Here is a 25790-nt window from a genome sequence, read left to right on the forward strand (position 1 = left end):
ATTTTTTTTCTATGTTTGAAATTTGAATTGAATATGATGAATTATTTTAAGGAGGTGAATGTACTAGAAACATATGCAGATATGCCATCGATTGAGCAAGGAAAGAGGAAGAATAAAAAGAAGCAACTAGTAGCTTGAATTGTAATATTTAACCAAATCCATATCCTGTTTTGGGTTTTATCCATTGTTGGAATTAGTTGTGCTAAATCTTAGTTATTTGAATTATCCTTCTGTGATTTTTATTTTTATTTTCAATACCCAATTGTATTTTGTTGCTGTGATTTTTATCCTGCTGTAATTTGAATTTCCAGTTGTGATTTTTATCCTATTGTAATTTGAATTATCCTGCATTGATATTCTACTCAAAGCAATGGTAATGATGCTATATTCTTAGGGTACTCTTTTCTGATTTTCTGTCACTTTCTTTTTCTGGATTCTGTTATTTGTATTGGTTTCTATTTGTATTTCACATGTGCTGAATCTCAATATGTTCTGTTATACATAGTAATACAAAGATGTGGTTGATAGTGATGGTACTTACATGGTGAAAGGTAGATTTTTGGATGGCCATTGCTGTTGTATATTTAACATTCAATTGAATTTATTTTGTATTTCTGCCATTGCTTGTATTTTAGTTGTTTCCCATGTTTCTAATGATGACAATAATCAGTTGTTGAATGGTTAGTTGTTTGTTCACCTGATTTTTCATTCCAAATGCATCCTAATGCATATGACCACTTCTTTCGCTTAGAATACAATCAGAGAATTTCTTCAATGTAGAAGGCTCCATCATTTTAAACATGGTGATCTTGGTGTAGTTTCTATTTATGATTCGGCCAAAATAAAGAGACTCAACAAAGTCGTGAGTTATGGAGGATGCAAGGTATGAGGATTAGTATGTTCTGGATGTTGATCTTGTCTCCAAGGTTGGCTATTCAATTTATGGAATTTTAGATTGGTACATTTTAATGCAGGTACGCGTGGGTTAATGTATTGCCCATTTGAATGACGTCGTATGCTTTTCAACAGCCTTTGTAGCATCTTTTGTTTTCGAGCTTGCAACTGACAAGACTTGCTAGCTTATATTTTATTGCTAGCATTCCATTTGGATTGCTGGACAGCCAAATTATTCAAAAATTTCCTTTTACTAGTCTAATTCTTAGAATAATTTTGGTCTATTTTCTACTCTCTTCTTAAAACTCTGTTTGCACTTCAGCTGAATAGATGTGTATGCATTTTGTTTGGAAACTCTTGCTGGTAAGTTGATTCTAGAAGTCTTTCAGTCCTGAAAAATGCAAAAATGCAAAATTCTTAGAAGCTATTTGTTCAATGATCTTACTTCCCAATCTCATAAAGCATTAGTTAATGATTTCCATTCATGTACATGTTTGAGGAGCAAGAGGCTCCTGGTTCAAGGTCATTCTTTACAGAGATTATTGCCTCGATATCAGATATTAAGTTTTCAAAGGATGGACAACACATCCTTAATCTGGCTGTAAATCACTGCTTCCCTAAATGATTTTTTTTCTTTTTTTCTCAAAAGAGATGGAGAGCTATTTTAATGACCATGTCAGTCCATTAGGCAAAAATGATAAATGGATGGCATACAAACAGGCCCATTCAAGCTACTTCAATGGCTGTAGAGAGGAGATTGCGGGATAATCTATGGTGTGGTTCTGTATCTTCTGGCACTTCTAGTGTAGTAGAAAATGAAGTTGGCATGCCTAGAGTGATGACACCTAAGGGATCGGCTATGGGCTCAAAAGATTCCGTTGTTGTTGTAAGAGATATAAATGTGATATGCCTGTGTTTGTGTTTATTGTCAATATCTACCTAAAAAAAAATATTTCTGGCTAATACAAGCTCTTGTTATTTTTCAGGCTATATCTCAATGCAGTCAACCTATCCCTTGCATCACTTTTAACAACGATGTTTCTTTCCTCTTTAATGGAATGTGAATCTATCTTCTAACCTGGGCTTTTATTTATTTATTTGTGGGTGTAAAACCCGGCTTACTGCTGAATTTGCTACTGATTTGAGTGGGATTTGATTTCTTTCTTCATCTTTTTTTCTTGCTGAATCTTAGATTGTGAGTGATTGATCTTTTAGTGTAGTGCGTAACAAGTGATGACTTAAGATATTTCCCGTTATAACTGAATATGTGTTGAATCATGTTTATTTTTATTTTCAACTCCCTTTCTTTTTAACTATAATCTACTCTTCTCTTGTTGTTATAGAGGTGTTTATGTTATGGAATTTATACTGCTCTGACCCTTGGACAAGTCTTGCTCACTTATCCTTTATATAAACATTCCCATTTCTCAGTTGGTAGAACTTCCTTCCTGTAGTTCCGTTGGGCATTTCTAAGGCTGTTCTTTCTTGTTTCAATGATGTTATTCCAGACAATGGCTTCTTACTCCGTGTTAGATGCTGTTGCAACATACTACCTACATATTGATTTTTTTAGTTACTTTATATGATGTTTTGCTTGATTTTTCCTTAATTTTGAACTAATTTGGCACTTTATAGTTCAACATATTGATGGTCTACATGTTTTTTCTAGTTACTCTATATGTTGTTTGGTTTGGTTTTTGTAATTTTAAATGAATTTTGTACTTTATATTTCACTATTGTTGTAAGTTCGTATTGATTTCGCTAATTGTAATAGAAAACAGACTTGAGCTCAAGTTCGTATTGATATCTTGGCTTTTTGTCATTTCATTCGTATAATTTTTTTCTATCAATGCAGCTAGGTACAACATTGGTGCAGTTATCTTGCTCTGGGCACCTGTAGTCTTGGTATGTCTCCATGTCCTTCAATAATTTAATATATCGAGATTTATTTCCCATCATCATTTACATTTTTCTTCTTAATCGATACTTGGAAGTTAATATAATCATTTACTCTATTTTACAATCTTTAAAATCTTTATATGTAAATTTGTGTCCATATACATTGTCAGAGAAACTAAAAAACTTACTCATTCTCAGATTGCATTGTGGAATATGCATCCATTATTTAAAGAAAGGACGACATTCCAAACACTCACACTTTCTCTCCTTGCTAGCTAAATTGGTGATTCTTCTTTCCTTCATACTATATATATGATTCATTGATGAAGTGGCCTGGCCATTTGGACAGGCCCATGTTTATATATTATCTCGAAATTGATGAAGTAGATCCGGATGTGCGTCGGAGCTATTCGGATGTTGAGCGGGGGTCCTTGGATGGTGGGAACCGTTGTTATGACCATAATGAAGTTGTCCATTTCCTATGGACAATAATATGGGTGGCCTGGCCATTTGGACAAGCCCATGTTTATATATTATCTCGAAATTGATGAAGTAGATTCGGATGTACGTTGGAGCTATCCGGAAGTTGAGCGGGGGTCCCTGAAAGGTGGGAAATGCTGTTATGACCATGATGAAGCTGTCCATTTCCTATGGACAGCATTGGAAGGGCCTGACCAATTGGAGCAAGCCGTGTTTATATCTGTATTTGCAGGGACCACACCCTTAACCTAAACCACACCCTAAACCTATAACCTAAACCTAAACCTTGACCTATAACCTATAACCTATAACCTAAACCTAAACCTTAACCTATAACCTATAACCTACAACCTAAACCTATAACCTAAACCTATTACCTATAACCTAAACCTAAACCTAAACCTAATCTAAACTGATAAACTAAACCTATAACCTTAACCTAAACTTAAAACCTAAACCTAAACCTAAACCAAAACCTATAACCTTAACCTATAACCTAAAACCTAAACCTAAACCTAAAACTTAAATGTATTTTCAAATCCCTAAACCTAATCCTACACCTAATCCTAATCACAAATACTTAACCTAAACCAAAACCTAAACTTGAAAACCCAAACCTAAACCTGATCCCGAACCCGAACCTGATTTCCTAAACCTAAACCTTAACCTATTCTCAATTCCTTAAAGCTATAAGCTACAACCTATAACTTATAACCTAAACTTAAACCTAACCTAAACCTAAAACCAAAACCTAAACCTAAACGAAAACTTATAACCTTAACCTATAACCTAAAACCTAAACCTAAACCTAAAACCTAAATGTATTCCTGAATCCCTAAACCTAAACCAATAATTAATCCTAATCTCAACTTCCTAACCTAAACCCAAACCTAAACTTGAAAATCCAAATCTAAACCCGATCTCGAACTCGAACCTGATTTCCTAAACCTAAACCATAACCTATTCTCAATTCCCTAAAGCTATAACCTATAACCTATAACCTACACCTAAACCTAACCTAAACCTATAACCTTAACATAAACCAAAAACCTAAACCTAAATGTATTCTCAAATTTTTAAACCTAATCCTATACCAAATCCTAATCTCAACTACTTACCCTAAACCTAAACTTGAAAACCCAAACCTAAACCCGATTCAGAACCTGAACATGATTTCCTAAACCTAAACCTTAACCTATTCTCAACTCCCTAAAACTATAACCTATAACTTATAACCTAAACCTAAACCTAAACCTAAACCTAAACCCTAACCTAAGCCTAAACCAAAACCTATAACCTAAACCTTAACTTATAACTTATAACCTATAACCTAAACTTATAACCAATAACCTAATCTTAACCTAAACCTAAAACCTAAACCTAAACCTATAACCAAAAACCTAAGCCTAAACCTAAAACCTAAATGTATTCTCAAATCCCTAAACCTAAACCTACACCTAATCCTAATCTCAACTCCCTAACCTAAACCTAAACTTGAAAACCAAAACCTAAACCCGATCCTAAACCCAAACCTGATTTCCTAAACCTAAACCTTAACCTATTCTTAATTCTCTAAAGCTATAACCCATTGATGTTTTATTTAAATCAACCTGATTTAAATGATTTTAAACTCGCAAGTATACGAATCAGATGTAAATATGGTACGTATTACGAGATCGTTCCCACGAGGACTGGTTGTCGCAATTCAAAATTAAAGACTCTTCTTAACTAATCCAACAAATATTTGCGATAGTAATTGAGTAAACTAAACAAAAATCAATGGAAAAATAACCGAGAATAATGAGGAAAATTCAATCAAGGAGAAGACTAGGACTTTCGAATCCACCCCTAATTATCATAAACCTTTTTCTACCTGTTGATTCTCCCTAATTCAGATTGATATCAAAAATAAATAAAGTGCACTCTATGTCCTTGGTCGGGCACACAGAATGTATAATTCCTTAAAGCATATGGATCACATCTTTCCATCCATGGTCAGGCATGGATAGATGTAGATTCCTGTTTCTTCCTCTATAGGAACCTGTTCATGGTCAGACACAAGCACCTAGAATAATATTCCAAACAACATCCATAACTAGACTTTGGTCGAGCTCTTAGAATGGAGAAGTACAAAACTTTCAATTAAGCACACTAGAGAAAGAAACAAATCAATTAAATCAAAATAAAATCAACACATAACAAGGATTATTCAAATTAGGGGCTTCATCTCAGCCCTAGCTAAAAGATTAGCAACTCATGGAATCAATTAGGAAGATGGAAAAATAAGATTTAAAAAAGAAAAACTTCATTCTCTCCCTTCTTTCTTCTCTTTTTCCACGCTCTCCTCCAAGCTTCCTTGAATCTGATGTCTTCGCTCTCTTCCCTCTCCCTGGCTCTCTTCCAAAACGAGCTTTCCCTTCTGCTTTTTCTCCTGTCCAAAAACGAACTACCTCTCTCAAACGAGCCTTTCAAAACGAACCTTTCTTCTCTCCAACAAAACTTTTTTTTTTCTTTCTGCTGCTCTCCTTCTTTTATATCTGTTAGGTGCGGTGGAGAACTGTGCCTAGAAATAGCAACTGGTGGAGGACTGAACAGCTATCTACGCAGCAACAGCGGAAGGTCTTCCACAACCGTGTGAGAAAGGTTTCCATTTCTGTTTGAAATGAGTTTTCGAGATGGTGCACGTTCCGAACTTGATTTGGACACCTAGGATACGGTATTGGCCTCCTGATGAATCTTCTGAACGGGCTGGATCATGCATCTGATCGTCATTGAGATCACAGAACAGCCCGCAAGCCGGTCTGCGTGCGGACGTGAAAACAGAGATTGCATTGATCACGCTGTGACGTTGGTGGGGCCCACTTCGTTGCTATATAGATAAATCCAAGCCGTCCATTGGATGCACGATGAAATTTCGGTCGAGCATGGACGGTTTTCACTGTCTGTTGATGTGGTCCACGGAGTTTTAAACCTACCGTCCATTCTATTTTTAAACAGTTGAAAAACTAATAACGTGATGTCTTCAAATTCCGTCAGCTAGGCGCAGGTTGTGGCTGCCCCAGGGAACGAATGAACGGTCGGGATCAACCGTACGGACGATGGGTGGGGCCCACAACTGCAACCGATCAACAGCCTGTGCGAACGCTGTTTCAAAATTGGAAATTTTCATTTTTGCGGAAGACGTCGGTCAAACCGGCTTTGATTAGTGCATTTCGGTCCGATGCATGCGCGGGTGTACATGTGCTCTGTGTACACGCTGCACTAGGTGGGGTCCACTACAATGTTCTGGGGAAATCTTCACCGTCCATCTGTTTTATCTCCCCGATTAAGGGGTTGAGACCAAAGTTGATGCATATCCAGAGACCAGGTGGGCCCCACTTAAGGAATTAAAGGGCTGATCTGGCCGTTGGGCCACTTCCCGAGATATGAAATGGTTGAAATTTTATGTGTACGGTTTATTTATGCCCCCCATCCCATGGATGAAGTTTCGAGTCAATCGGATGGCGGAAACCATGTGATCTTGCATGCTGGACCATTTTCGGGCCTTTTTAACATGAACAGCTTGATTTTCTCTGATCCCTGGCATGTGAATTCTTCAGTCTTAGTTCTCTGGAGTGCTTCCCTTGCTCTGGTGACTTCGGAGTGTCAAATTCATGCTTGTAGTATTCTTTTTCCATCAACGCTCCTGATTTCATCCTGCAACAAAAATATAATTAAAATACTCCGTTAAGCATTATCATATACATAAAATCAGGTAATAATTGGGGTCTGATATGTAATATTCGACCCTCATCACAACTCCCAACCAGCATTTTGCTAGTCCAGAGCAAAACATGCGAAAAATAATTTCAGAAATACTTGACAATTCCTGTGAACCCGAGTGACTTGTGAACAGATCGTCGAGGCGCGAGAATTCTAAGATTCATGAACGGTGCACAGAATTTTTCTTTCTAGAATCATGCTCACGGTAAACTTCATAATCAATTTCAAAATATTAATCCATTAATTAGAATATTCTAAACATTGAGTTCCATGAGTGTATAGTGTAATCTCGGCTTACTATCATTAAGAGGTCCAATTGTCAATTTCATGATATCATTAGTAATTAACAACAGAATGCATGACAACTGAAGCCAACACTTGCCTTACAGATTAACTTTTCATTCTATCAGCCTTTAATTTTTTTTTTCGTGAACAGTAACGCTAAGGAAGGGAATCAAATCCTCACCTATTGGGAACAAACCTATGGTAAAGATTGTACACCTAACCCTTTTCTCATGTCAACCATGGGGAATCGAATCTTCATCTATAGGGAGCAAACCTATGGTGAAGATTATATGACTTACGCTTTCTCTCAATTCTTAGGTATAGACCGAAGCTAAAAATTTCAGGCTGGTTTCTTTCATGCTTAGTGATTACCAACTTAATCATTCAATGTTGAAACGGAACCTTAATATGCAACCGAGATGTGATATGTGAGATCATGACTCAATCAATGTTTAAAAGTTCTAATCATGGGTTAACAATTTAAACTTAACTGTGAAATCTAACGGATGACTGAATCCAAGATTATAAATTACCGACATTTTGTACCTTGCAATGTTAAAATCACCCTTATCCTTCAAAATCACTTCAAATGCACAAGAAATTCCAGAAAAATTTAAAAATTTTCATAATTTGTGCTCAAGACTAAGAAAATACTGATGAGGTAACCTAATTGCCCACCCCCAACCTAAAATCTACATTGTCCTCAATGTAAAAGAAATAAACATGCAATGCACATGGGACAACGAAAATAAAAGAGGAGTGATGGAAAGATATCAGCGTAAGAGCGGGTCAGCATAAGAGAGAAATCAACAAAAACAAAATAATAAAAATGTAAAAAGAAAATCCTACCTATACCACTTTCGTAGGTGCTCTCGATTGCATTTAGCGTATGCAACAAGCCTTTAAACCCCTAGGTTGCCCCTAGTGGATGAGTTGTAGTCTCGTGAGGGTTTGCAGTAATGTTACCCACAAACATTGAACTAACTAACTAAGAAACTAAAATGGAATGAAAAGATGGGTTGCCTCCCAGGAGCGCTAAGTTTAACGTCTTCAGCCAAACAAGAATGGACCAAGAACTAATCAATTTTGATAACCTGGGTCCACCAAATAAATTTCCTCCACATCTTTGTTCACCAAATCATCTAAATATGGTTTCAGCCGTTGACCATTTACTTCAAAGATATTCCCGTCTGTTAGATTTTGAATCTCAACTGCTCCATGAGGAAATACTTTTACTACTCGATAAGGACCATACCATCGCGAACGTAGTTTTCCAAGAAAGAGGCATAGCCTGGAATTGTACAATAATACTTTCTGGTTCGGTTCAAATGTCTTGCGAAGAATTGATTTGTCATGGAAGATTTTTGTCTGCTCTTTATAAATTTTTGCATTCTCATATGCCTCATTTCGAATTTCTTCTAACTCATTGAGTTGAAGTTTACGGTGTGATCCGGCCTTGTGCAAATCAAAATTAAAAGTTTTGATGGCCCAATAAGCATGATGTTCTAATTCCACAGGTAAGTGACAGGCTTTCCCAAAAACAAGCCTGTACGGAGACATTCCAATCGGGGTTTTGAAAGCCGTACGATATACCCAAAGAGCATCATTCAAACGTTGCGACCAATCCTTACGATCGGGGCGAACTGTTTTCTCTAAAATTTGTTTAATCTCCCAATTTGACACCTCAACCTGACCACTTGTTTGTGGAAGATATGGCGTTGCAACTTTATGAGTGATGGAATATTTCTTCATTAAAGATTCAAATGGTTTATTGCAAAAATGAGTACCCCCATCGCTTATAATTGCTCGAGGAGTGCCAAAACGAGAAAAGATATTCTCTTTTAAGAAACAGACCACAACTTTGTGATCATTCGTTTTACATGGCACTGCTTCAATCCACTTAGAGACATAGTCGACGGCCACAAGGATATACACATAACCGAATGACGGGGGAAATGGGCCCATGAAGTCAATACCCCAAACATCAAATATTTCAACAATGAGAATATTGGTAAGTGGCATCATGTTCCTGTGGAAAATATTACCCGTACGTTGGTATCTATCACATGTTGAGCAAAAGGCATGGGTGTCTCGAAACAGTGTAGGCCAATAAAATCCACTTTATAAGACTTTCGCAGCTGTTTTCTTTGAACCAAAATGACCACCACATGCATGATCATGACAAAAGGAGATTATACTATGAAACTCACTCTCAGGCACACATCTCCTAATAATCTGATCAGGAAAAATTTTGAATAAGTATGGGTCATCCCAAAAGAAATGTTTAACCTCAGCAAGAACTTTGGATTTATCTTGTTTAGTTTAATGAGAAGGAAGTTGACCTGTAACAAGATAGTTTACAATGTCCGCATACCAAGGTAATTGAGAAATAGTTAGAAGTTGTTCATCAGGGAAAGACTCGTTCATTGGCAAAGGACACTACGTGAAAAATGGAAAAAAATGACGGATTTAGAGACAATTCTGGACCGTCTCTAAAATTGCTTGGTTTAAGGACGCTTTAGAGACGGCTGTAGACTGTCTCTAAAATTTTAGACTGCCCTCAACCGTCCTTAATATTGTCTTAAAAATTTAAACTTCCACAAATCATTTAAGACGGTCGTTGACCGTCTTATATGGGTCATCTGAGACGGTCATTGGCCGTCCACATTAGAGACGGTCCTTGACCGTCTTATATACGATCATCCGAGACTGTCATTGGCCGTCTCTATTAGAGACGGTCATTGGCCGTCTTTTACTTATAATCTGAGACTGTCAAAGACCGTCTCTATTAGAGACGGTCCTTAGCCGTCTTATAGCCCTGTCAAACAACGTTTCTATTAGAGACTGTCAAGGACCGTCTCTATTAGAGACGGTCCTAAACCGTCTTATTGCCCTGTCAAAGACCGTCTCTATTAGATGCTCAGGTCAAAAATGAAAAAACTCAAAAAAATTATGAATTTCGAAAAAAAAAAAGTTGAGAAGCTTGGAAAAATAATTAAAAATGTTTAAGAAAAATTTAAAATTTGAAAAAAAAACTGTAATTTTATAAAAATCTAGATTTTGAAAAAAAAAAATTAAGAACTTTGAATAATGTTGATAATTTTGAAAAAAAATCGATAAAAATATGATATTTTGAAAAAGAAAATTTAAAAAATTAAACTAAATTGGGAAAAAATTGATAAAATGTAAAAAAATATATATTTTTTTAAAAAGAAAAGTAAATTTTGTATTTTGACAGCAAAAATTGAAAAGTTATATAACAAAAGTGAGATGAAAAAAATGATATTTTGAAAAAGGAAATTTAAGAAATTAAACAAAATTGTGAAAAAAATTGACAAATTATAAAAATATATATATTTTAAAAAAGAAAACTAGATTTTGTATTTTGACAATAAAAATTGAAAAGTTAGATAACAAAAGTGAGATTTTGATGATTTGTTGTATATCCTTACCACCCATACATTTCTCCAACTCATTTTTGGGCCAGGTATAAAAAATTGTGTAGATTTAAATCTTAAGTAGACCACACCATTGGAAATAATGATAATATAGTACCTCGCCATTAAAAATTATAAAGAGCCTATCGTAAGGTTTTAGTAATATTTATTTGCAATCCAACTTATTGATATTGTAAAGGAGATCTAGATGAAGGTAAACTACAAAGATCAAATTGATCCAAAACTTTTGTGGCCTTCAAAAGATTTTTAATGGTTATTCATCATTGTTTTGATTGGTATGCCCCACCTGAGATTATTGAGTTTTTGTGATTTGAAATCACATCCTAAAATATGATGGAAAAATATATGGACAGTGTTGATATACATAAAATATATCAAGGTGGGCCCTATACGGTTAGAGTAACACCCATGAAGGAGTTACCTAAATAGTGAAATGGTACTATAAGGTCACCTCATGGGAACTTCCCATGAGGTTAATCTGTGTAGGCCCCACCATGATGTGTATAGAACATCAACACCATGCATTTGATGTGTCCTCTTTTAAGTCCAAAAATCAGTCATATACGAGAGTACTTAGTGGGCCATAACATCTAAAACTATGTGAAGACATCCCTAAAACATATAAAAGCATTTGGTGGGGCCCACATGAGTTTTAGATGTGTATGAAACTTGGTCTGACTCCTCATCCAAGTGGGACACACATAATGAATTAATGGGCTGGATCTATGAACCACATCTAGGTGGGCCCAAAAAATGATTGTGAATGTTTTAATGGGAGGGTAACCCTCTCAACTATAGTATGTGGTGTGGCCCACCCAAGTCATGGATTGACTTTATTTTTAAGCTTGTGGCCTACCATGGAATGGTGCATCTGATTGACAGGGCAGATCCAAAGTTCAAGTGGACCCACCATAGAAAAGAGTGGGACAGTGACACCCACTATTGAAACCTTCTTAGGGCCCGCCGTGATGTTTATTTGAGATCCAATCTGTTTATAAGTTAATACAGACATGGATGTGGTTGAACCTTGGTCTGATCCCTCATCCAAGTGGGACACACATAATTAATGAGTGGGTTGGATATGTGAATCACATTTAGACAAGCCCAATATATGATTATAGATGTTTTGAGGAAACCTTTCTCTACTACATTTAGGTGAGTTACTCGTTACCCTTACTAGAGTAAACTCTATGGGGTCCACTGTTATTTATTTATTTTATCCACTCCATTCATCTATGTTAACAGATAATTTGAGGTCTAAAGAACAAAAAGTAAGCATATCCAAAACTCAAGTGGACCACACCACAAGAAATAGTGTGATTGAACCTCTACCATTTAAAATTTCTTGGAGGCCATAGAAGTTTTGGATCAAGCTGAAGTTTGTGTTTTTTATTCATTCATATATTTTTGATATTATGAACAACCTTTAACCATTTTTGGATAGTCTGATCAGTCCAGATTGAAGAGTAATAACTTCAGATGTTTAAATCAAAATTCACTCAAATTGTTGATCAATCTTGTTTGCCCAATATCTTTCTCATATGTAACATGATGAGGGCGAGTAACTAGTCAATTTGAGGGTAATGATCAGTAAAATAGAGTGAATGGACCAGACATGTAAAATGGGTTAAATATTCTAGTCAAAATTGTGACCCAACTTATTGACACCCTGAGACTAAGAATTAATGTTAGTAAGTTTTGTAGGGCCCATCATGATGTGTGTCGAACATCAACACCGTGCATTTGATAGAAGTTTTGGATCAAGTTGATGTTTGTGTTTTCCCTTCATTCATATCTTTTTGATATTATGAACATGTTGGATGGCAAACATTACTGTGGGCCCAAGGAAGGTATCAACGGTGGAAATCATTATTCCACACTGTTTTGTGTGACATGGTCCACTTGAGTTTTGGATTTACCCAAAATTTGGGATCAACACACATCGTTCATCCATTTTTCAAGATCATTTTACAGAATTATCTAAAAAATGAATCATATTCAAAATTTAAGCGGATCACACCACAAATAAGGGGAACAGATTGCTACTCCCCCTACACCATCCAATGGCTGACTAAAAGCATTTGGTGGGGCGCACATGAGTTTTGGATGTGTATGAAACTTGGTCTGACTCCTCATCCAAGTGGGACACACATAATGAATGGGCTAGATCTATGAACCACATCTAGGTGGGCCCAATAAATGATTATGAATGTTTTAATGAGAGGATAACCCTCTCAACTATAGTATGTGGTGTGGCCCACCCAAGTCATGGATTGACTTTATTTTTAAGCTCATGGCCCATCATGGAATGGTGCATCTAACTTACGAGGCAGATCCAAAGCTCAAGTGGACCCACCATAGAAAAGAGTGGCCACATTTCACCTAAACAGTGTGGAAACAGTGTTGAAAGATCATCTTATGGTATGATTATAAATGTTTTAAGGAAACCCTTCTCCACTAAGTTTAGGTGAGTTACTCGTTACTCTCGCCAGAGTAAATTCTGTGGGGTCTACCATGATGGGTGTCGAATATCTGCCTAATCAGTCAGATGCACCATTCCATGGTGGGCTTGGGGCTTAAAAATCAAGTCAATCTATGACATTTTTGGGTCACACCACATACAAAAGTTGAGAGGGGTTACCGTCCATTAAAATATTCATAATCATTTGTTGGGACCCACCATGATGTATGTGTTTCATCCATTCTGTTTTATCCATTTTTACAGATCATTTTATGGCTTGATCCTAAAAATGAGAGGGATATAAATCTCAGGTGGACCACACCATTTGAAAACAATAATGATTGGATATCCACCATTAAAATCCTCATCAGGCCCACTGTACTGTTTATTTGACATCCAACATGTTGATTAGGTCATAGAGGCCCAGATGAAGGGAAAAAAATAAAAATCAGCTTGATCCAAAACTTTTATGGCTCCCAAAATATTTTTAATGGTCAACACTCATTCAACACTGTTTCTTGTAATGTGGTCCACTTGAGATTGTGATATACCCCATTTTTCGTCTCACGCCATAAAATCATTTGTAAAAATAGATGGACGGCATGGATGCAACACATACATCATGGTGGGTCCCACAGAACACTGACCACCGTTTCCCAAATTCGGGCGCGCGCTCAAAACAGAGCCACGCCCAAAAATCCCTCCATTTCTCTCTCTCTCTCTCTCTCTCGATCTTGCTCTAGCTCTCTCTCCTCTCTCTCTCTCTCTGTTCCCCAATCTTTCCCTCCCTCTCCGTCTCTTGCGGTCGGTTGCCGAACGCCCTACCCACGCACGCCCTACCCGTGCGGACGCTGGAAGATGGAAGATGAAGGACAACATCTCCATATTTTCCGGTGATACGCGACTTGCTGATTGGCCGGAATCTCTAGTAGGACGCCGATTAATGGAAGAGAGGGAAGATCGAGAAGAGGGTGGCAGTCGGCTTCCACAATCGCAGGTAAGGGCAAGCTGAATATACTGATTTTGAAACCCCTACTCTTTGGATTTGGGGTTTGAAGATCCCTAATTGGCATCTGGATTTGGGGATCTGAATTCAAAATCCCTGATTTCACAATATGGGATTCGAATCCGAAATCCCTAACAGCTAATTTGGGATGGAAATCCCTAATTCCTGATATGGGGATTCAAATCCCTAATACCTGATTCGGGGATTATGGATTCTGAAATCCCTAATTGAGTGATTTAAATCCCTAATCCATGAACGAATATAGGGAATTAAGGATCTAAAATCCTAATTGCAACTGGATTAGGGATCTGGGTTCCGAAATCCCTAATCGGAATCTGGAATTGGGAATGGGGATCTGAACTTCCCAATTTGGGATTTGGGATTCGAAATCCCTAATTTCTGTATCTGGGATTTAAATCCCTAATTTTCTCAATTTGGGGATTTGGGGATATTGGGCGTGTTTGGGCAGTGGGATTAGAAGGGATTAGGTTTTTTGACTCAATTGACTCAGTGGATGGGATCTTCCAATCTTAGGGACTTCTGGTGCAAGGTCCATCCTTCGTGAGGCACATCATACCTCTGTTTGGATCACTAAAGCATGGACCCCACCTGAACAAACTGAAAACACAAGTGCACTGTGAAAACTTTCATATAGAATAACTGACAAAAAGATAAGATGCTTCAACCTGACAGTGGAAGAATCAAATAACTGACAAAAAGATAAGATGCTCTAAACCTGACGGTGGAAGAATCGCCTTTAACCTGCTTCCCCAGCTCACTCAAATACAGTCGGAACAAGGTTGACCTCCAAAACACTCGTAACTATCTTCAAGCATTACACCAGCACTCCGATGTATTTAGTGACAACTTGGAATTTTTTCTTTCTAGCTACAAGATAAAGTGAGAACCATCGATAATGATTTTCTTTTCTTTTTAATGCAAGGCAAGATATAGCTGAGGTTACATTTGAATGCACTAATGAATTGAATTGCATTAACTACTTCAAAAATGTGAAAAGGGCCATATTGCAATTGTCTTCAATAACATTTCAAATTTTGCAATTAAGGTCCAAAAGAATGGAACATCGGTTTGAGGGCTACTTCCACATTATGAATGCAAAGGAAGGTGAGCACAGCTCGGCTATCTCCTCTTTATTGAACTTTATTTGGGATCTTGAGTCATTAGAGATCGAGAATTGGCATAAGTGGAAGAATTTGAAACTTTAATTTGGGAGACGTTCAGTCTGTTCAGTTGAGTGCGTGAGTGGGTGTGTGGTGTGAGTGCATGTGTAAAAAAAAGTTGATTGCAGATTCCTTTCACTTTTGCTGCATTAGGGTAGCTTGATTAGTTGGAGATTTAATTCATGCTATGTTGTTCATTGCAGAAAAATCAGATGGCTATATCAATAACAGGGGCAACAGGTTTTATAGGTAGAAGATTGGTCCAGAGGCTTCTTGCAGGTTACAATCACTCCACAAGTTACAACATAGTGAAAACTGCAAACATTTTTTATGGAATGTTTAATTGATAAGTGATTCAAGCAAGAAAGCAAACATTTTACTTGGTAAGATTTTAAGCTGAAAATATGCGTGCTTATGGAATAGTTTATGGGTTCACTACTGCATCCTGGCTCTTGATCACTGGAGTATTTGGTACTAATCAGTATTTGGTACTAATCAAATGTTGCATCCCACGATTGGTCTGATAAATCAGTCTGGCCAAATTCGTTAGCTCCACAAGTGATCTGTACAGCTACATGTGTTGTCCATACAGCGTGCGTCTCACAAGCCACACGGCCAAGCAGTTGGTCTGTTTGACCAAAATGTGGGTCCCATATGGTCCTACTGATGACGATAGTCAGAAGCAACTTCTTTATGCAGAGAATCTTTGTCTAGTTTTATTAGCAGTTTTTATTTCAAGACCTAGTTGGTTCTATTTAGTTGATTGCTTGTTCTTTGAGCTTTCTATTTGAGTCTTCTTCTTCTTCTCTTTTATTATTATTATTATCATTTTTTAAAAAGAAGGATTAAGGCTAAAGGTTGTAGAGGCTCATGTAAACACTTGCGCGTTAGAATTATAGAGATATATTTAGTGAATTAAAACTCTCGTTCCTTTGATTCCTGTAACTGGAAATTTCTGAATTGTGATTCTTTAGCGTTGGTGGGATTCCATGTGTTCCTGGGGAGATTTTTCAACAACAGTTTGCTACTTACATGCAATTTTTCTAGTTCTATTGTTTGTGCATAATTCAGATAGATATATTTCAGTCTAGGGGGTATTCTGCACGCGTGTAGCAGCTTTAGTCATACTGTGCATATTTTCAAATTCTTACTTTAGGCTAATATGTTGCTTTTTCACTTTGGATGTGCCCCATGAATTTTGGTATCGGAGCAAGTTTCAATACTTGGAGCTTGACTTTTGTCAACTATTAGATGTCCATTGAATAAAGAGGTGAGGTCATTGAATTTATGTTTGGAATTTTGTCCTTTTGGAGCTTTTTGGGTCACTATTCAGTGGTCTTTTGTTGCTGAAATTTGATCAGATATCTGAAATTTGATTGGAGTTCAGGAAACCTTCATTTTGAATAAATTTTAAAAATTTTAGTCGTTTGATCTTCCAATTAAACTAATCTCATCACACCAGTTTGAAATTATTTCTAGTTGCTAAATTTCATTCGTCTAATGATTCATCAAAATCTGCATGTCCGCTATCCTAGCTTTGGAGTCGTTCATAACCAGTTTCTGCTCTAAATCAGATGGCCTTTATAATATGCATACCTGCCATGCAGAAACTATCATTTCCTAGGCAGTACTCATTGTCTCTTTTTTGGTTTGCATGCATGCCTCAGCTTCATATTATCATAAAATTCCATAGGTTGATCAATATATATGATGAAACCCTACTCTCTCACAGCAATGTGAGAATAACAACGCTCCAGATATGTATATCTTTTATCTTTCGTGTATGTAGTTACGTGTCAAAAATCTTTTTGTAAAAAAATGATTTCATTTGATTTTTTTGTATGGATGCATCATGCATGGTTTTATGATAAAACACGTATGTGTGTGTGTATATGTATGCATGCACACATGGATGGATGAAACGTATGCATGCATGCATGGATGGACAGATTATGCATGTGTGTATGCATGCATACATGCATGGATGGATTTATGTGTGTGTATATGTATGTATGTATGCATGCATGGACGGAAGACTGGATGGATGGATCATCACGCATGTGTGTGTATGTGTGTATGCATGCAAGGATAGATGGATGGATCATCATGCATGTGTTTATGTATTTATGCATGCATGGATGGATGGATGTATCATCATGCATGTATGTATGCATGATCCCAAACCTAAACCCGACCCCAAACCCGAACCCGATTTCCTAAACTTAAACCTTAACTTATCCTCAATTCCCTAAAGCTATAACCTATAACCTAAAACATACACCTAATCATGTGCATAAATTTGCGGATATATATAGATCCATGTATTGGTTGCATGGATCTATATATAGGTTGCATTATAGGGAAACATTTAATGATGTGTCATACAGGTGGCTATCAAAGATATAATATCACCTCCTTATAGGGAAACATTTAATGATGTGCACAAGTAAATTCATTTTTTCTTATTCCTTATATTGTTTTCCAGTTATATTTGTGTTGGTTTCAGAGTACAGGTAGCAATAGACAGTGTTGGTCGATTGTGGCTTATGGACAAAGGGATGAGTAACCAACAATACGAATATGGGAGGCCTTCCCCAGGTATCCAAATGCTTTTAGATATAATTATGTTGTTTTAAAATGTATTAGATCGAAATTGATCGAGCAGACCCGGATGTGCGTCGGAGCTATCCGGATGTTGAGCGGGGGTCCCTGGAAGGTGGGAACCGCTGTTATGACCATGATGAAGCTGTCCATTTCCTATGGACAGCATTGGAGTGACCTGACCATTTGGACAAGCCATGTTTATGTATTAACTCGAAATTGATGGAGCAGACCCGGATGTGCGTCGGAGCTATCCGGAAGAGCGGGGTTCCCTGGAAAGAGGGAACCGCTATTATGACCATGATGAAGCTGTCCATTTTTTATGGACAACATTGGAAGGGCCTGGCAATTTGTGTCGGATGGCCGTGTTTATATCTGTATTTGCAGGGACCATACCCTTAACCTAAACCAAAACCTATGACCTAAAACCTTAACCTATAACTTAAACTTCAACCTTAACCTAAACCTAAACCTAAAACTTAAATGTATTCTCAAATCCCTAAACCTAAACCTACACCTAATCCTAATCTAAACTCTCTAACCTAAACCTAAACCTAAACTTGATAACCCAAACCTAAACCCGATCCCGAACTCGAACCCGATTTCTTAAACCTAAACCTTAACCTATTCTCAATTCTCTAAACCTATTGCTTATAACCTAAACCGAAACCTAAACCTATCCCTAAACTTAAACCTAAACCTATAACCTATAACCTAAACATAAACCTAAAACCTAAATGTATTCTCAAATCCTTAAACCCAAACCTACACCTAATCCTAATCTCAACTCCTTAACCTAAACCTAAACCTAAACTTGAAAACTCAAACCTAAACCCGATCCCGAACCCAAACCCAATTTCCTAAACCTAAACATTAATGTATTCTCAAATCCCTAAACCTAAATCTACATCTAATCCTAATCTCAACTCCCTAACCTAAACCTAAATCTGAACTTCAAAATCCAAACCTAAACCCGATCCCGAACCCGAACCCGATTTTCTAAACCTAAACCTTAACCTATTCTCAATTCCCTAAACTTATTGCTTATAACCTAAACCAAAACCTAAACCTATACCTTAACCTAAACCTAAACTTATAACCTATAACTTATAACCTTAACCTAAACCTAAAACCTAAATGTATTCTCAAATCCCTAAACCTAAACATACACCTAATCCTAATCTCAACTCCCTAACTTAAACCTAAACCTAAACTTGATAACCCAAACCTAAACCCGATCCTGAACCCAAACCCGATTTCCTAAACCTAAACCTTAACCTATTCTCAATTCCCTAAACCTATTGCTTATAACCTAAACTAAAACCAAAACCTATACCTTAACCTAAACCTAAACCTAAACCTATAACCTATAACCTAAACATAAACCTAAAACCTAAATGTATTCTCAAATCCTTAAACCTAAATCTAAAACTAAACCTAAACCTTAACCTAAACCTATAACCTATAGCCTTAACCTAAACCTGTAACCTATAGCCTTAACCTAAACCTAAAACCTAAATGTATTCTCAAATCCCTAAACCTAAACCTACACCTAATCCTAATCTCAACTCCCTCACCTAAACCTAAACCTAAACTTGAAAACCAAAACCTAAACCCGATCCCGAACCCGAACCCGATTTCCTAAACCTAAACCTTAACCTATTCTCAATTCCTAAACATATACCTATAACTAAACCAAAACCTAAACCTATACTAACCTAACCTAAACCTATAACCTAAACCTAACTACTAAACTTAAAACCTAATGTATTCTCAAATCCCTAAACCTAAACTACACCTAATCCTAATCTCACTCCCTAACCTAAACCTAAACCTAAACTTGAAAATCAAACCTAAACCCGACCACGAACCCACGATTTCCTAAACCTAAACCTTAACCTATTCTCAATTCCCTAAACCTATAGCTTATAACCTAAATTTAAACCTAAACCTTAACCTTAACCTATAACCTATACTAAACCTAAACCTAAACCTAAACCGTAACCTATAACCTAAACCTAAACCCAAAACCTAAATGTATTCTCAAATCCTTAACCTAAATCTAAACAACCTAAACCTTAACCTAAACCTATAACCTATAACCTTAACCTAAACGTAACCTATAACCTAAAATAAACTAAAACCTAAATGTATTCTCAAATTCCTAAACCTAAACCTACACCTAATCCTAATCTCAACTCCCTAACCTAAACCTAAACCTAAACTTGAAAACCAAACCTAAACCCGATCCCAACCCCGGAATTTCTAACCTAAACCTTAACCTATTCTCAATTCCCTAAACCATTGCTTATAACCTAAACCGAAACCTAAACCTAACCTTAACCTAAACCTATAACCTATAACCTAAACATAAACCTTAACCTAATTATTCAAATCCTAAACCTAAACCTAACCTAATCCTAACTAATCCCTAACCTAAACCTAAACCTAAACTTATAACCTAAACCTAAACCCATAACCTAAACCTATAACCTAAACCTTAAAACCTAAATGTATTCTCAAATCCCTAAACCTAAACCTACACCTAATCCTAATCTCAACTCCCTAACCTAAACCTAAACCTAAACTTGAAAACCCAAACCTAAACCCGATCCCGAACCCGAACCCGATTTCCTAAACCTAAACCTTAACCTATTCTCAATTCCCTAAACCTATAGCTTATAACCTAAACCTAAACCTAAACCTATACCTTAACCTAAACCTATAACCTATAACCTAAACATAAACCTATAACCTAAATGTATTATCAAATTCCTAAACCTAAACCTACACCTAATCCTAATCTCAACTCCCTAACCTAAACCTAAACCTAAACTTGAAAACTCAAACCTAAACCCGATCCCAAACCCAAACCCGATTTCCTAAACCTAAACCTTAATCTATTCTCAAATCCCTAAACCTAAACCTACACCTAATCCTAATCTCAACTCCCTAACCTAAACCTAAACCTAAACTTGAAAACCAAAACCTAAACCCGATCCTGAACCCGAACTCGATTTCCTAAACCTAAACCTTAACCTATTCTCAATTTCCTAAACCTATAGCTTATAACCTAAACCTAAACCTAAACCTTAACCTAAACCTAAAACCTAAATGTATTCTCGAATCCCTAAACCTAAACCTACACCTAATCCTAATCTCAACTCCCTAACCTAAACCTAAACCTAAACTTGAAAACCCAAACCTAAACCCGATCTCGAACCCGAACCCGATTTCCTAAACCTAAACCTTAACCTATTCTCAATTCCCTAAACCTTTATCTTGTAACTTAAACCTAAGCCTAAAGCTATACCTAAACCTGTAACCTATAACTTAAACCTAAACCTAAAACCTATTGCTTATAAGCTAAACCTAAACCTAAACCTAAACCTTAACCTAAAGCTACACCTAATCTTAATCTCAGCTCCCTAATCCAAACCTAAACCCGATCCCGAACCCGAACCCGATTTCCTAAACCTAAACGTTAACCTATAACCTAACATAAACCTAAACCTATTACTTGCACTTATAACCTAAACCTATAACCTAAACATAAGCCTAAAACCTAAACCTAAATCTAAACCTAAAATCGAAATGTATTTTCAAATTCTTGAACCTAAACCTACACCTAATCGTAATCTCAACTCCCTAACCTAAACTTAAACCTAAACTTGATAACCCAAACCTAAACCCGATCCCGAACTCGGACCCGATTTCCTAAACCTAAACCTTAACCTTAACCTATTCTCAATTCCCTAAAGCTATAACTTATATACTATAACCTATAACTAAAACCTAAACCTTAACCTTAACCTAAACCAAAACCTATAACCTAAACCATAACTTATAACCTATAACCTAAACTTATAACCTATAACCTAAAACTTAATCCTAAACCTAAACCTAAAACCTAACACCTAAAACCTAAAATCTAAACCTAAACCTATTTTAATGATCAGTTTTATTTTTAAAAAGTGCTCACTTTTTTGGAAGAAGTATATGCAATTCTTCATGATTCTAAATTATAATGTTTTGTTGGTTTAATATATATTTTTTTTAGGTGAAAGACACAAAAAGAAAATTGTTGTTGAATTTTTTTCTTTTTTTAATTTATGATGTTAAACTTATATGTATTTATGTGTGGATGAATGTAATGTGGATAAGATTGCCTGTGTTTGGATGGATGTAGTTTATGTTTGGATGAATGTAATTTATGTTGGATTTACGTAGTTTGGGTTTAGATGGATGTAGTTTATATTTGGATGAATGTAGTTTATGTTGGATTTACGTAGTTTAGGTTTAGATGGATGTGAATGTGAATATGATGAAATATATTAGATGAATGTGAATGTGAATATAATGAAATATATTATATAACAGGTGTTTATCAGGAAGAATATGATGATATAACAGGTGTATATTGACCATCTTATAAGGGACGGTCGATGACAGTCCTTTTTAAGGACGGTCCATGACCGTCCTTTTAAAGGACGGTCCGTGGCCGTCCTTTTAAAGGAGGTTTGTGGCTGGCCGAAGGCCTATAAGAGACGGAGTATGACAGTCCTTTAAAGGCTCATTAGAGACGGTCTACGACAGTCTTTTTTAAGGACGGTCTATGACCGTTCTTTTAAAGGACGGTCGATGGCCGTCCTTTAAAGGCTCATAAGAGACTGTCCAAGACCGTCCTTTTTTAGGACGGTCAATGACCATCCTTTTTTCGTCAATAAAAATGACGGTTTTCGACCGTCCTTTAAGTAATAGGACACATCAAAAATTGACGGCCCTTGCGACGGTCCATGACCGTCCTTTTTGGTCATTTGAGACAGTTTTGGACCGTCCTTTTTTTGCAGTTTTGGCGTAGTGGGATCCACTGTGGACTCTAAGACAAGTCTAGACAAATGGTCGGCTACCACATTTTCAGAACCCTTTTTATCCCGAATTTTAATATCGAATTCTTGTAGCAAGAGAATCCACCGAATCAATCGAGGTTTAGCGTCTTTTTTAGAAAGAAGATATTTCAATGCTGCATGATCTGAGAATACTATAACCTTTGACCCTATGAGATACGACCTGAATTTGTCTAGAGCAAATACTACCGCCAACAATTCTTTTTCAGTGGTAGAGTAGTTCAGCTGTGCATCATTTAGAGTCCTACTAGCATAATAAATGACATAAGGCATTTTGTTCAATCTTTGTCCTAGGACGGCTCCAACAACATAATCAGAAGCATCACACGTAAGCTCAAAAGGTAAACTCCAATCAGGTGGTTGGATGATTGGAGCAGAAGTTAGTAAATGCTTCAACTTATCAAAAGCTTGCCGACACTCATCATTAAGGACAAGAGCAACATCTTTAGCTAGTAAATTGCATAAGGGTCGAGAAATTTTGCTAAAATCCTTAATGAATCTCCTGTAAAATCCCGCATGCCCTAAGAATGATCTAATCTCCTTAACCGTTCTGGGTGGAGGAAGACTAGAAATTAAATTAATCTTGGCTTTATCAACTTCAATGCCTTTACTTGAAATAACATGCCCGAGTAAAATCCCTTTTTGAACCATAAAATGGCACTTTTCCTAATTCAATACCAGGTTCATTTTTTCACATCTTTCCAAGACAAGAGATAGATGGTATAAACATTCATCAAATGAAGAGCCGAAAATTGAAAAATCATCCATGAAAATCTCAAGAAAATGCTCAACCATGTCTGAAAAAATACTCATCATGCATCGTTGGAAGGTCGCAGGCGCATTACACAATCCAAATGGCATACGCCGATAGGCATATGTGCCAAAAGGACATGTAAATGTGGTTTTCTCTTGATCTTCAGGAGCAATGGGAATCTGATTATACCCGGAATAACCATCCAGGAAATAATAATAGCTATGCCCTGCCAATCTCTCAAGCATCTGATCTATGAAAGGAAGAGGAAAGTGATCCTTCCTTGTGACCAGGTTCAGTTTATGGTAATCAATACAAACTCGCCAACCCGTAGTCATGCGCGTTGGTACTAACTCATTATCCTCATTCTTTTTCACCGTAATCCCAGACTTTTTAGGAACAACTTGAACTGGACTGACCCATGTGCTATCCGAAATGGGGTAAATGATACCAACATCTAGCAATTTTAGCCCATCAGCCGAACGACCTCTTTCATGTTAGGGTTAAGCCTCCTTTGCATTTCACGCGATGTTTTTACATTTTCTTCAAGATGAATACGATGCATACACACCGTGGGGCTTATTCCCTTTATGTCCGCTATTGTCCACCCAATAGCTACCTTATGTTCTCTAAGAACATTAAGCAACTTACCCTCCTGTTCTTTATCAAGGTTAGTAGCTATGATGACAGGCAGGGTTTCAGAAGGTCCTAAAAATGCATACTTGAGAGTTTCAGGTAATTGTTTAAGGTCGACTTCGGGTGGTTTCTCAATAGATGGGACCAGTTTAGACTCAGAAGGTGGAAGAGGTTCCACTCTAGCTTTCCATTTTGTTGTATTCATTTTTGGATTAGAGTCAAGCAATGTATTGACTTCTTGGATGGAACTTTCTATGTCAAAATCTCTGCCAAAATGTGCTAAACAAGTCTTAAGAGCATTTTCGGAAACTTTAAGGAAAGAGTCATGCACTAGACTCTCAATCATGTTCACTTCAAATATATCATTCGAGTCTGACATTTGTTGTCCAGCATTGAAAACATTGAGTTTAATCTTCATGTTACCAAAAGATAGCTTCATAACTCCGTTCCTACAATTTATGATTGCATTGGATGTGGCCAAGAATGGACGTCCTAAGATAACTGGGATTTGACTTGTAGGATTCTGGACAGGCTGAGTATCTAGAATGATGAAATCTACTGAAAAATAAAACTTATCAACCTGGATTAGCACATTTTCAATAATACCACAGGGCACCTTGATAGATCTATCAGCTAGTTATAATGTTATTTTAGTTGGTTTCAGCTCACCAAGTCCTAGCTGCTCATAGACCGAATATGGTAACAAATTAATACTGGCCCCTAAATTAAGCAATGCTTTCTGAACCTTATGCTCTCCTATGACACAAGAAATGGTAGGAGCTCCTGGATCCCTAAATTTAGGAGGGGTGTTGTGTTGAATCATGGAGCTGAGTTGCTCTGCAAGGAAGACCTTCTTATGAACATTCATCTTACGCTTTTGAGTGCATAAATCTTTAAGAAACTTAGCGTAAGCAGGAACTTGCTTGATAGCATCAAGCAACGGAATGTTGATTTGCACTTGCTTAAACATGTCCAATATCTCATTAAAGTTGTTTCATTTCTTAACCGGTGCCAGACGTTGAGGAAAAGGTGCTTTAGGCACACAAGATGGCACATGAGTGGTTCCTGGAGAGTCAGAGTGTTGTTGGACTTTGGATGTACTAGTATGTCTTTCCATTTCATTTTGATCTTTCGTATTGGACTTTGATTCTTCCCTAGGCATCTTTACTTTGTTCTCGATTTGTTTACCGGACCTAAGGGTAATGATTGATTTGGCTTGCTCATGATATTATTCTTGGTTTGAATTAGAGTCAATCTCATACTGTCCTTTTGGATTTACCACAGGTTGACTAGGGAACTTGCCCTTCTCTCTCTCACTCAATGTGGCAGCAAGTTGACCCAACTGTACTTCTAGCTTAGCAATGGATTGCGCATTTGCATGTAAACTCTGCTGGTTAGCTAGTAAAGTATGTTGGGTGTCTTTTTAAAATTGAAGTGAACTCTGCATAAAAAGATTGAGTGTATCCTCA

At 36.9% G+C, this 25790-nt stretch overlaps 1 long non-coding RNA gene across 1 annotated transcript in view; it reads left to right on the forward strand.

Annotated features, from left to right (window-relative positions):
- The first annotated feature begins 2746 nt into the window (after positions 1-2746).
- The window catches only part of LOC131218264 (uncharacterized), a 31756-nt gene continuing 8712 nt past the window's right edge, over positions 2747-25790 (forward strand). The window contains exons 1-2 of the long non-coding RNA XR_009157587.1: positions 2747-2799; positions 2992-3076. This is a non-coding gene — a long non-coding RNA (uncharacterized LOC131218264). The remainder of the gene's footprint in view (positions 2800-2991; positions 3077-25790) is intronic.

Source organism: Magnolia sinica, chromosome 11, assembly GCF_029962835.1.
Source record: "Magnolia sinica isolate HGM2019 chromosome 11, MsV1, whole genome shotgun sequence".
NCBI classification, from domain to species: Eukaryota; Viridiplantae; Streptophyta; class Magnoliopsida; order Magnoliales; family Magnoliaceae; genus Magnolia; species Magnolia sinica.